The sequence below is a fragment of the Accipiter gentilis genome, chromosome 7, assembly GCF_929443795.1.
Source record: "Accipiter gentilis chromosome 7, bAccGen1.1, whole genome shotgun sequence".
NCBI lineage: Eukaryota > Metazoa > Chordata > Aves > Accipitriformes > Accipitridae > Astur > Astur gentilis.
In genome coordinates, this window is record NC_064886.1 from 14,000,720 (window position 1) to 14,014,364 (window position 13,645).

Below are 13,645 nucleotides of genomic sequence, written 5' to 3' on the forward strand. Positions count from 1 at the left end.
GAACTAACTTTTCAATATTTACATAAAGACTCTTTCAAGATTCTTTAAACCATACATCCTCTGGATAACAGAAGTTCCTTCAGCCCGTGCCTCAGAAGATGCTCTCAAAAGTTTTTGAATATGACAAAATTACTGATGCCCTCCACTACGGCAAGGCACGCTAAACAGCCTAAACCAGAATACCAACTCTGTGTCTTTCAAAGTGATGTGCTAAAGCGGATTAAAAAACAGAAAGCCTGTTGTCGGCAGACTTAAATTCAGTACAAAAGTGTCTGTATCATCACCAGAGGGTTTTAAGAGACTGAAACTAAGGACATGTTGAAAATCCTACATACTGGACATTTATTCAGAGTTTTATATCTCTGAGAGCAGAGCAGAGAGTAAGGCGTTTGTGTGTGCACACACGGCAGAACTGACCTCCACCTATCCCAACGCAATGCGATGACGAAACGTGGAGTTGTGGTGCTTACCTGGATGTTTGTCGCATCTTCAACATACTGAGTACCCCAGAGAAGAACTTCCTTGAGAACTGAAGCACTGTATACCAGCTTTGTTTCCTTCTGTGAGCACTCCTAGCATGGCTTACTCTCTGGAAAAAAAAATCACCATCTCTTTGAGATTGTGCTTCGGAGGTATGCTCTCAGCTCAGTGGAGGGAGTAATGAGTAGCATGTCCCTGAAGCTCAGGCCCAGCGGAGGTCAGATTCTTTCCTCTGCTCCTCTCACCACCCAGACTAGACTTTCCAGCACCCAATCTTCTCCTCCACTCTCAGTTGCTCTCCCTATGTGGCATTATTTCTAAGGAATCTTATTTTTTCCTCTGTCTTGATACGGAACTAACTGCGCTGCATGCTCTGTCCAGTCTTTCCTCACTCCTCTGCCACAAATCACTCCCTAGCCCCGTATTCAGACCCAGTCTACTGCAAATCCCTTCACACATCTCTCTTACGACATAAGAGGAAGAAAAATACTAAAATCAGCTATGGGTATTACAGGTCTTGACTACAATTTTTCCTTTGTTGTGCTGCTACAGAGTTAGACCATTTTGGACACCTCCCCTTACTTCTTCCCTTTATGCATTTCTCTGAAGCTTAATCTTTACGTTTTCTAGATTCATAAATAGGTGACTTGAAGATAACCATCATATTCTTGTATTGAATTTTATCATAAATTACAAAGCACTCCCCTGCTCTCTACATTTAACTTTAGCTTACATTGCAGCAAGCAAAAAATACTCAAGAAAATACCTGTGACGTTTTTTACAACCTGAAGATAGACAGTTCCATCTTAAATCGTTTTTCAAAGTTTACCTTCTGGTCAGATTTGTGTTTATATATTATAAGCCATCCTGGAGCAATATACAAACGAGTAAAGTTTACAGAAGTTCTGTTTCAAACTCCAGCTGCCACAATGCCTTCTCATATCCCAGTTTCCCCACTTTGTGCTTCAATTTTCCTTAACTCTTCTCTCCAAGACCTATCACTTGACCCCCTTTTCAATTTGACACCTAGTATACTTCAACGGATTTGTTTCCAATATATGACTTCTGCCCATGTAAAAACATTTTAAGGTGTTCGGGACATTCTAGAGGGAAAGGAGCCAACTGATTCTGAAAGCATAGGTCTCCAAACAGGTACAGCCTCCTGTTTGTTTCTATACTGTCTCCTCTTCCTTCAACATCAAGTTCTTAAGAAATTACCTCCCCAGCCTCCTTCACACTCTGCCCCTGCTTTGCACTCTCATTCACTGGACAAAATCCAAACATCAGATCTAGTTTTACATACACTTCTTTTGTCAGGTCCAATATTATAACAGATACCAGCACAATCTCTCTAACCTATTTAAAATGGAAGTACAGGTGAAGCCAAAGCCTGCAACTACATGAGACGAGGCTCTAGAATAGGCTGTATGCAAAGGAACATGATCTCCTTTATTGAAAGGTGAGGCAACTTTCTCATCATACTTCAGCTTATCTGACAGCAGGAATTAGATGCATTCCCCTGTTTTGTCTGACATCCCTCCCAGCCCCTCAGGTCCGGGATTCTATCAAAGCCAGTCACTCCACTTCTGAGCCCCGGTACAAGCAACACAGCTCTTGGGGAGACACCAGCCATACTCTATTACGTACAGTCTACTCATTTGATGGCTCCCGAGCCCAGGTGCACCCAGGAGCACACAAGCAGACTTGTGTTACACTGCTGCATTATGCTGCTGTGGAGAGAGCAGACTAGCCTGCTTGCTGGATCTCGCCCTAACAGAGCATAGAGGTGGCTGCATTTCTGTTCCAGCGAAATCACTTCCCTTTATGACGGTATGGAAATCATTCCTTTCTCCCTTTGCTTAACTTCCCCATTCACACTATAGGGAAAAGATGCCCCTGCCCAGAGGGGAATTGAGTACTTCAAGAAAAAAGCATTGGCCAGTATTATGACATATAAATCATGTGCAAAGTGTTGCTCCTGAAAACAGATGAAGGTTTAATTTTATTTTTTTTCCATAAAATAACTTATCTGGTGCAATGGGTTCTCCATTTCAGATACAGTAATGAGTAACTGCACTATTTTCTAAGTCCTTTATTACAAGAATTTAGTGAATATTGAGATCTTCTATGTTATCAGATGGGAAGAAACACTCAAATCCTCTGGGCAAAAAATGCCCTTCTTAAAAACAGCCACCTGATGGCAGCCTGTGGCTTCAGTCCTATTGTTCCAAGTGGCAAATGGCAACCATTTTGAGTGAGATTAGCTCTACATTGAGTCACCACTGAAGAATGTTCTGTAGTAGGGAGAATTACTTCAAAATAAAAAACTATTCTTAATTCAAACGTAGCACATTGCTGAAATAGTCACTCCAAATATTCCCATTTAACACACTGTGAAATTCTTCTTCCTTCTGTCAGCCTCCATTTGTTTTACTTTGCACAGCAAATAACCAACTTAGATGTAAACTGGTCTCCACAACTCAGTCCAGCGCACTATTCAAAACACTTTGTCAGCATACAAGGCTGACTGATGTAGTTTCACTCACTGCTCACAGTCTATGCTTTGACATCTTGAACCAGAACACTATTCTGCACTCAAGAAATTATCAGTCCTTCGTTCTTTTCCATCTCTCAAAGGCATTTGTAGAAACTTGGCACTTGGTGCCTGAAGGATTCATTTTATGTTATTTAAAGTCAAACTAACAATGAAAATTTCTGAAATTCTGGAAACCTAAGGCACTCCCCTTTCATTACAAAGAGGTTAATTCCCTGATCTAAGAGCAAAACTCAACTTCACTTTGAATACAGAACTGCAAAACTAAACTGTTTTACAGAACTGTAAACCAAAACAGCTTTCCTCAGCTTCTTCTCTGACACCATATTAATGTCCATGTTTATTGTACTACAGCACCCTATATATGTGGGGGGAAAAAAAACCAAGTTCTAAAGCTTCTAAAGTTTTGAAAATTTAAAATTTAGCTAAGTGTTTTTCCCTGACATTGCTGTTCTACATGTTCATTTTCATCTAAATTATGTTTCATACTTTAAGTGCGAGGTTTAAGGTATCCTAATTCAGCCTTAATTTTAGTTACTTGAGCTGTATTTCAGGATACAAGAACAGTTTTCCCTCCTTCTTCCAGATCCCTCCTTCCTACCATCACTAATCTATTGCCTCATCTCTCTTCTTTTCCAGACTACCCCTTCACTTCTGCTCTTCCACCCCACCCCTCTTTTTTCCTTTTTTTTTTTTTTTTTTGAACCAACTCCTGTAGCACTGGCATACAGCCCATGCTAGTAAGTCCAGCAAAGCTTATTGGCTTGGGTTTAGTGCTGTGTATCTACTGTTGGCACACCTCACCACTGAGGTATGCCTCACTGATTGGGAAATTAATGGTGTAAACTGTACTCCAAGAATTCAGCAGTGTGGGCCAAATGAGTGCTGTCTGCAGGACATTTCCCTCACATGTTAGAAAAATTGGACAGTGCAGTGAATGAGGTAAGATACTATGAGAAAAGAAAATATAGCATTGTGGTTAAAGCAGCTGAATGCTTCCCAAGAGACTGGATTGCCTCTTCTGCCACAGAGTTCCTATGCAATGTTGGGCAAGTCATAAAAACAGTGATACAGGGTGTGACCAAAAATCCAACCAGCACAGTATCCTATCTCCAACAGTGGCCAGCTACAGAATTTTGGAGAATAGGAAAAGCATAATAGATACAGGATAGAATGATTCTTCTTTTGAAAAAGCCTCTTAATTAAGGCTGTAAGTAATTAAAAGACTTCTAAAGCTGAGACTTCACCCTGAACATTGTGTTTAGTAGTATGTGATGCATCTACATTCCACGATTTTGCCTAATCCCTTTTAGGTGACACCCATACTTCTGGCTTTTACACCATCCTACAGCAAGTAACATAACTTACTGTTTTAAAAATATATGTTCTTTTGCTAACTTTAAAGTTCTTATGTGAATTCCACTGGTTACACTCTAATAGTCCTTTTATTGCAAGGAACAGCCAATAATTGTTCCTTAGTCACTGTCTCTACAGGCTTTACTCAAAGTTTCTCGTCTGTTGCCTCTTTTCCAAGCTGATAAAATTCAGCCTTTTTCAGTAAGTATCACTCCACAACAGGATGAGGCTGATCCACAGCTTGTGATCTACCTGTTCCTTTTTCTAGTCTCCCTTTCCAGTTTTATGATGCACTGACTTGAACTGCACACAACATTCAAGCTCTTGGAGCCCAATGGTGCCCATAAGGTCTACTGCTTTGCTCTCTGGTCCTTTCCTAGTAATTGCAACAGTCTCATGAGATTTTCAGTGTTACTTCTACCAGTGTAAGGTTTTCAGAATACACTTTATTCTTAAGAAGGAAAAGAAATCTTAGCCAGAGCTTTGAGAAACCTTTTACGATCACTCTTTGTTCCTCCTGGTACATGCCTCCAGCTTGCATAACAGTTAACCAAGATCATTCCAAAGATCAGCACTGATACATACCCCACTGTATATACAGCTGTGACTTGTTGGGGAGAATCCCTTTAACCAAGGTCTTTACATGGCACATTCAGTCAAAGATAAACACAGAGCAGGGTCTGCAGAAAATGTGACATATGCAAAAATAAAAACAAGGTCAATGGAACCTATGCCCGATCGCAAAAATAAACAGAAAAGGCTAGGGATTGTGAAAAGAACAACCACACTCACAAACACATCTCTGTACTCCTCTGCTAGAGAACTGCTAATTTTGTCCACGATATTTAAATAACTGTTGGTGCTCACTTTTAAAAATATATGTAAGAGTCCCTTCATTTCATCAGGCATTTTGAAAATAGATTAGTTATAAATCTATAGAAAGCTAATATATATTGCGAGCACCAAAGGGCACATGAAAAAAACAGCTGTGTTAGAAGAGCTGTGGTTAGAATGCTTTGGTGACTGTCATACCATGTCTGGCCTCTGTGAGGTAGCTAATAGTAGACAAAAGTATTTATCATCAGCCTTCAGACAGACAATCTGGCTCAAACATCCTCTACCATATTTTGGCTTCTTTCTAGTACCTAATATCACAAGATAGCATTGCCTGTTTTTTTCAGAGTGCCTCAAACCATCATAGCTACTATAGTACTAAAATAATGTATTATTGACTTCAAATCTGCCTCTTGCTGCCAGAACAGGGAGTAATTTCAGGCCCAGGAGCCTCAAGTGAGTAAAGTTTTCCTGACATTAAGGTGTCAGCCCCTTACACCCACGTGGCATCCTTCCTGGAGGGACATCAGCCCAGTACTAGCATTCAACTCCCTGCTTAATACATTCACCCAGGCTAACAAAAGTTTTCTGTGCAAGATCACATCACCTTTCAGTAACTAACTTTATAAACTAGTTTGCTATGCTGGAAATTAATACTGTGCACTGTGGACACGTGTTTGCTGGTACTTCAGCTGATAAGCTCCTCTTGCTACCCTCTCCCAGTCCAGCAGGAAAAGGCCAAGACCTCCACCACATCTAATGCCGTTCATGTTAGGCTGTAAGGACACATTTTGTTATCAGCCTAAAGTAGTATGCTTTAAAACATGCATGCAGAGGAGGAGCTGGGGGAAGTTCTCCCTTTCTTCCTCCCCACCAATCACTGCCACCCAAGGCACTGTAATTTATCTTCCCCAGCATCTTTAGGATGCATTTGAATTTGTTTTGTCACAAACAGGACAACAAATGAGAGACCATCACCCCTAATCAAACATGACAGAACTCACAATCCCAGAAATAAAAATACAGCCATTCAAGTAAACTTCTCTTTGCATGAAGAGGTGAAAGACAGAATTCCTGGATTTGTATCTGCAATATCGTTGTCCAATAAAAAGCTAGCACATTTTCTCCTAGATGAATAATCTTTTCCAGTTAACTTGAAGAAAATTCGAATGAACAAATCAGACATTGTAGTTGACAGCGGTACAGCTCAGTTCCTATATAAACTCCCTCAAGCTGGAGTCTCAGTAAAACCTGCTCAAGATCAAACTCATCTGCTCACTATCATCATCAGCTTCCTGTTCATTCATCAATATATGAATGGTTACAATAGGTCCATCGAGACAAAAGATGGCTTCAGAGGGAATGTCTGACAGAGGAAGAAGTTACATCAGCCTAACGCTCCTTTGTTCAAAGAGCTCTGAACATTAATAGCAGCTAAAGACGAGGCAGCTGCTGCACAGAATTAGAAAGAGACAGAAAGAACAATTACTTCCTGGCAACGTTTTTTCCCCTGCAGCTCAAAAAAACCCTCTACAGAACTTATGCTGAACAGTAAGAGGATGAGAAAAATTCTGGAGATTTAGTCGTCTTCCCTCCATTCCTGTTAGTGAGCAATTTAACTAGATACCTACCAGATGTGTCAACAAAACTGTTGTTCTAGACCTCCTGCACTACACACACCAACTCCGACTCCTTTGCTCTCCAAAAATAAGTACAATGTCACAGCATGCAGCAACACTCACAAGGCACTCAAAATCAAAACAGATCTTCCCTGTGCTCTCTCAAATTCAGACAAAAAAAGCTACAGGCGAAGTAATGGACTGGAAAAAAATGTGGAAGAAAAAGCCGTCAAGAGCTCTCATGTATTAGTTGATGCTACAGGTAGTTCTAAACCACAAGCTGGTAGAGCCTGGAAGCACGTAGTGCAGAATTCTCACCATGTGCTTGCTTTAATCTTACATTCCTTCACAAGTATCTGCTACTGGCTTCTGCCAGAGAGTCACTGGAGCAGAGGAATTTTTTTGGTTAACTTGGCATGGCAGTTGTGTTAATTCACTTGGTTGCATGAATCAAAAGGCCATGGATACTGCTGACAGAAGTGGCCGCACAAACCCAGCAGAGCATACAGGAAATCAGTTAAAACCTCTTTTTTTTCATTCTCTTGCTCACCAGAAGTAAAAGCATGGGGATGCCATGCCGATGGCAGAACCCTCCAATTCATCTTTTTCTATGGGTAGAGAAACCTTTGCTTTATTAACTGCTGTCTACTACAACAGACTGGAACAGCCTGTCCCCCACATATCTGGGTGGGATTCCCAAAAAGGAAATATTTTAAAGCAGATGTGTAAGTTCCCAGAAAGTCATGGTAACTGCTAGGATTCCTACCCCAGAATTTTTCTCTAGCCTCTCCATATCATGAGGGGAAAGTGCCTGCAGCAGTAACAAAAATACATGTCGGAGCCCATCTCAGAGCTCTGTAAGATGTGCAAATTTCCTGGTGCCTGAAGGTTTCGTAACTAGAAACCAAATTCGGAGTATTTCAAGTGTACTGAAGCTCTTTCTACTAGTGTCAAGTATCAAATCAGACACATCTGTGGAAGGAGCGTGGCAGAAGAGAGATTCAGGGGGGTGGAGAGAAGAAGTTTTCATGCTGACCAGCAAAATGGAGAGATTTCCACATGAGACAACATAGGAATGCCAGTATCGTCCCACATACTCCACAATAAAGACGATGCATCCCCTTTTGAGCAGGGACCTCTTAAGGTAATAAAGTGATTTAGCAGACTATAAATGTAGCTTCGACCCCTGAATGAAGCATGAAAGTTAACAGTATATGCGGTCACCTTTCCCTCATGACAGATTTTCAGACTTCAAAGTGCCACAATTTGGGGTACTAATCTGAACTGCACTGCAAATAGTCTCATGGATATGGGGGAAGGCAAGCTAGAGATTTTGCCAGACAGAAATAACCACTGTGGTTTCTGGCATCCTAGAACACATTTGGGGACTGAGATAATCCCATTAGATCTTTCTTGTAAAACAATCAGTAAGTGAAACAATGCAGAATGGTGAAATCGTTTTTCAGTTTGGGAGTTAACAGCTTCCCAGAGACTAACGGCCACAGCTCTGCCTCCTGCAGGGCAGCCCTCTGTCACACAGACGTACCCTACGTCTATACCAAGAGCACATGCATGCAGACTTTGCTCACCATCCAAGCAGAAAAGCTTGTTCTGCCTGAGCTCCAAACATGTGCAAAATCAGTGCAACTACATTAACTACTATATGTTGCCTCTCTGGTAATACTCACCCAGGCTTTGCGTCATGCCCACAAGGTCACATCGGTTTTGGATATCAGACTGTACTAGCTCAGGTCATTTGCCATACACTGTATAGATACACCTTTGGGTGGAAAAGCTGCACTACTGTGCTCACAATTGCAGAATATACCCTTTGAAAAAGCTGTTTTCTATCCCTTACCTTTATAATCAAAATGGAGGTTCAGAAACACACTTCTACAGCTGCAGCATATAAAGAGAAGTGAGATTCGTAAAGGAGAAGATTGGAAACTTCTTCCATCCTTGCACATCTGTTCCAGAAAAGTCACACCTCTCCTTCCTCCTTTCCAAAGGGGGAGAACAACTGTTTCTTTCCCATTCACAGTTTGTGCCTAAACAAGCCTGCGCTTCTTGACAATGGATAAGGCTTATCATTTCCCTTCTAACTCCACCTTGCCTGTGCTCAACTTCTTTTCATACAAATCCCAGAAATTTTTAACTGGAGTTCTCAAGAGAAAACAAAATAGTTTCCATTTTAATAAGGAAGGCAGCCTGAAAACAAGCATTCCTTCCTTTGCCATTTTCCTACTTCATCCCACATGGACACCACAAGTGAGAGAATACCACATGCAGAAGTTGTGCAAAGTAAAATAAGGAAAACTGCAAGTTTGCAGTTACTTCAAAATGCTTGAGCTCCATGCTATCCATGAAAACCTTCTATACACTCCGGTATCCCTGCTCTATCTCTCTGGCACACGCTTCACCTCTCTAAACAAACAAGGACTGTCTTTGTGTCTTTGTTTAAATTAAGAAAAAGAAAAAAACCCCAACCTGTCTCACAGGCTGTGATTACATCAGCAAGAGCATTCTCCTTTCCTCTATCAATCCTGCCTTACTCAGGCTTTGAAGGGCGTCTGTGTGCTGCTGCCATGTGCTTTGATCTTTCCATTTTATGCCCCAGGGCCAGCGCTGATAATATCTGCTTTGCCTGCACGGTTTTGGGAAAGGCAGTAGCACCCATTCCTGTCCAAGAGCAGCTTTGTTAACACACTGAAACGGCATGTGTGCCCCTGTGACCCCAGAGAGGCAGACACATAAAAACACGCAGTCAATGCACATACGCCACTATAACAACATTTGGACAGACTACATTTTTCCTCCTGTTAAAAAGCAGTTGAGTGTGACAACTTGTTAGTCTTTCAGCTATGCAAAGCAAAGTCACTGTATGCTAGCCACACAGCCTAGACACTCAGGAGTTCTGTGTTCTTCTTTCTCTAGACTCCATCCTCTTCACCAAACTGAAGTGTGTCAGTTACCACAAATGATCCAACATGGCAAACGGACTGGAGGTTTTCTTTAACTCCTGCACTTCCAAAGCCATGCAAAAAGACCTGCACAGCCAACACGTAAGGAGCCACGCGACTCCCCTTTGCAACCAGGGATCTAACACAGGTAGCAGCTTCTTGAAAAAATAAATTAAAACAAAATACAATATCCCCAAAATCCTATTCTGGGGCCTTTTATTTTCATTTCTGCCATGGCACTAACGCTAATTTTCTAGAAAATGGATGTGTTGGGTGTAGATTATAAGCAAAGATTTTCAGCGACAGCTCTCGGATGAAAGTAACAATCTTTTCTGAGATTCTTAGGCCTATATTACTATACATTTTCCCTGACACTTGTATTGTTAAATGTGATAGCAAGGTACTTCAGGTATTAATAAGCAAGCATTTCAAGGACAGAACCCTCTATATAACTCATACACCAGCAGAAACCCTAGAGAAAAATCCTGCTTATTTGAGCAACTAAATTCTTGATACTTTTTGTGTTCAGAAAAAAGGCAGAGGTAGAAAGCTAAAGAGTGGCAGAGCAGCAGGGAAATAAACCTGGAGATCCTACCAACAGGTAAGTGTCATATCCTTAAATGAGTAAACATGAAAGGACAGGATTATTAAGGGCAGTTAAGATAAATTTTACTTGAAATTTGGAATGTGAGATATAGCACTATCATCATCTATTCAACAGATAGAGCCAGGCATTTTAATGTTACCCCTCATTAGCTGGTGGGTAAACCACCTTTGAATGTCCCTTCAGTGGCATTGATTGCCAAAAGGAAATTTATTTTCCTCAGTTTCATATAATGACATCAACAGCATCTCTCAGATCCAGACCTTCCCCAAAAATGCATACAAATATTATCAAGAAATTATTACCAAGAGGCAAAGTATTACCCTAGAAAACCAGAGAGCCACTTCAGTTAGTCTAGTTCCACTGCTGGCAGTGGCAGGAAACAGCAAGTGCATCGGACCCCAGCTTGCATCAGGTTTCATTTATGAAAATATTTGCTTTTAAGAAGCCATATCAAGCCATGTCATTCATAGTTATGTAGCATGCTGTATACAATAGAGAAGGCGGCTTCCTGCTGTACAGCACTATAAACCTAGTGGCTTTTCTTACAAACATGATGTCTTCCAATTTGGTTTCAGCCATCTGACGCAAGTGCCAGCACTGCCATCAGCTGTTTTATTGCTAAACTGAGAGTTCAACATGTCTAAAGTATGGCATCAGGTCTGAGATTTAGCAGGTTCTAGCAAACTGGGGAAAAAAAGGACTTGTGAAAGCTTTTTCCAGAACATGCACTGTTCAAAAGAGTTTGACCTCCTTCCCACCACTCAGTGGAGGTGAATCCTTCTCATCCCAGACAGCAGCAGTGTGTACTTCACTACCAGATCAAATCAGAAGCGGACAAGGAACTTCGGATAGGACCCCTATATTTGGCCTGCCTTTATAAGCAAGGATATTTTTAATCTATATTTCTTGCAACCTGTCCCAATCCAAGAATTTTCCAAGAACTAAATACCATTTGAAGAACTTCAAAAAGAAAACCTTCACGCTGAGACAGTAAAAGAGAGTGAAAGAAACCCTGACCTTCTCTGCCATCTCATACTGCAGTTGCAGGCAGCTGCCTGTTCCAAGCTAAGCCCACTACAAACTGTTAGCTGCAACCCCATTCCAGGTTTTACCCTTAGCCGCTCCTCCCAGTACTTCAAAGGAAAAGTATTTTTGTACAGCCCAGCAAGGAGTGTAAACTGCCCAGCTGCTTCCAAAGCAAGATGATTTAACCCTTAAGTACCGAATATGCTATGCCCTCAGCAGGGGATGTGTGTATAAAGAAAAAAAAATAATTCACTAGGAGCCTAAAAATTACGTTTGTTGTGTTAATGACTTAACTGAAAAGTGACATATCAATAGTTACCTTCCCATTTCCCCTTCCTCTTTTTCTGGAGGGGAGGAAAAGGGTAGAGAAACTAGAACTTCTCAAACAAATTTGAGAGTCACAAAAATACTTTCCGTAACACATGAGCATTTTACTTCGATGGCTAGAAGGCCCCATTTCTCTCAATAATGTAGAGTCAGCTATAAATATCTAAATACCTCCTCATGCTGAACCAAAGGATCCCACAAATTCAGCACTTTGCTGCAAACTCCAGTAAATTAACTGCCCCCCTTGGCCTCCAACTCACTTCTCACAGTAGTGACAAGCTGGAGGACAGGCTTCCTCACAAATTAAACCTCAAGTAACTCTTTGCAGAAAATATTAAAATGGCCTGGATGTCTTTATGCCAGGAAACAACTGGAAATATAGAGGAAGACACTAAATGATACTCTTCTTACTGGAAAATGGGATCAATAAAATGTCTTTTGTTCTGGGGTTCTTCCTGAAGTTTGAATTTCTATGCTCTGCAGTTATTTCCCCACCACTTGGAGCACACAAGTGGACCACTGCCCACCAATTCTTGTGTTCCCTTGGTTCTCAATTTTGTTTCAGGCCAAGATGGTTCACAGCCAAATGTATACAGACTCTTACAACTACCCTTCCATCAACACACAAAGACCCAGGGAAAGGCACTCATCATTGTGTTAACTGGTGATGGGTAAACTTTGATGTCAAACAAACCAATTCTTTTTGTTTGACATCAGCATATACACTCAGGTATTTCAATTACAGAATCTGCAAAACCCATTAGGATTTACTGGATCCAAGCTTCTTTTTGCTTGGTTATTAAACAGAGGTTGTCTATTACTACACACAAAACTCTTGCTTACAGTGAGGCTGTCCATGCCATTTTTCCAGTTATGCTTTTATTCTACACTTTATTTTTTGCACTGGAGCTTGCTTGACTTTTGTGTTTGTACAATGTTACTCTTAAACTAAAGCAGTGTTGTCTTATACTAAGACACATCTGTACTCAAAATACTCAAAACCCAGGTAGATACGCTGCCAAAGCCTTCATCCAGATTACATGACAAGGTAGGGTATCTCTGCAGTTCTAGTGTGGATGTTTCACTTCTGAAATCAGTTTTTTCTCTCATGTACCTAGCTGATACTTCAAATAACTGCATCTCTGTTAACAACACATAGAATTTGAGCTTGGATACATTTAACTCCTCCTTGCTTTCTCAGTTGTTCTCCCATACTAGCAGCATGGCAAAGCAGTTCATTTGGAGGGTGCTGCAGGTACATAAAGCAGGTAAGTCCCTTCCTCCAAAGGATGAGATGAACACCGCGTGCTGCAGCACTAGCCCTGGTGGTGCATTGCCGTGGCTGCACCATCACCAGGGAAAGGACAGCTAAGTGGATAGAGCAGAACATTCATTTCTCATCATCCTCCAGACTGAATGTAATTTATTCCGAATATATTATGAACAGTTATTTTAATAATAAGGATTCAGAATTTGCCATGGTAAATAACTGCACGCCATTTAGCTTCCCCATTGCCTTCTGTCTGGTGGCATTAAAATTTCTCATTTTCTCCCCCTCCTTTTCAGCAGCCTCACCTACTTGGAATATAGTCCCAAAGCTCTAATAGCAGGACAGAACGATCATTAGGGAAGTCAGGGGTGCACGTGTGGAAAGCACAAAGCAATAAAACACCACGGGGTGTGTGCATGTTAAATGCACATACTTTGGGTGTGCTAAGCAATGACGTATAGCCAAGTGCTTTTGCCCCAGACCTGAATTTGCTGAATGGAGGCACAATCTGGAGTACTGCTCCTAAACTATTAGAATCTTTTAACATTCAGTCCACAAGCTGCCTCTTCCGATTTCTCTGGGTACAGAGTTAGACACCAGTAACACTTCAGT

The 13,645-nt window shown here is 41.2% G+C and overlaps 1 protein-coding gene across 3 annotated transcripts in view; it reads right to left on the bottom strand.

The window, feature by feature from the left end:
• Positions 1-13,645, bottom strand: part of ZNRF3 (zinc and ring finger 3) — a 105,855-nt gene that overhangs the window by 70,196 nt on the left and 22,014 nt on the right. The window contains exon 1 of one of the 3 annotated variants that reach the window (XM_049805453.1): positions 471-554. The exons of the other annotated variants lie outside the window; for them this stretch is intronic. The gene's annotated coding sequence lies outside the window, so the exon portion shown is untranslated. Of the gene's footprint in view, positions 1-470; positions 555-13,645 lie in introns of those variants that run through there. 3 annotated transcript variants of the gene reach the window in all.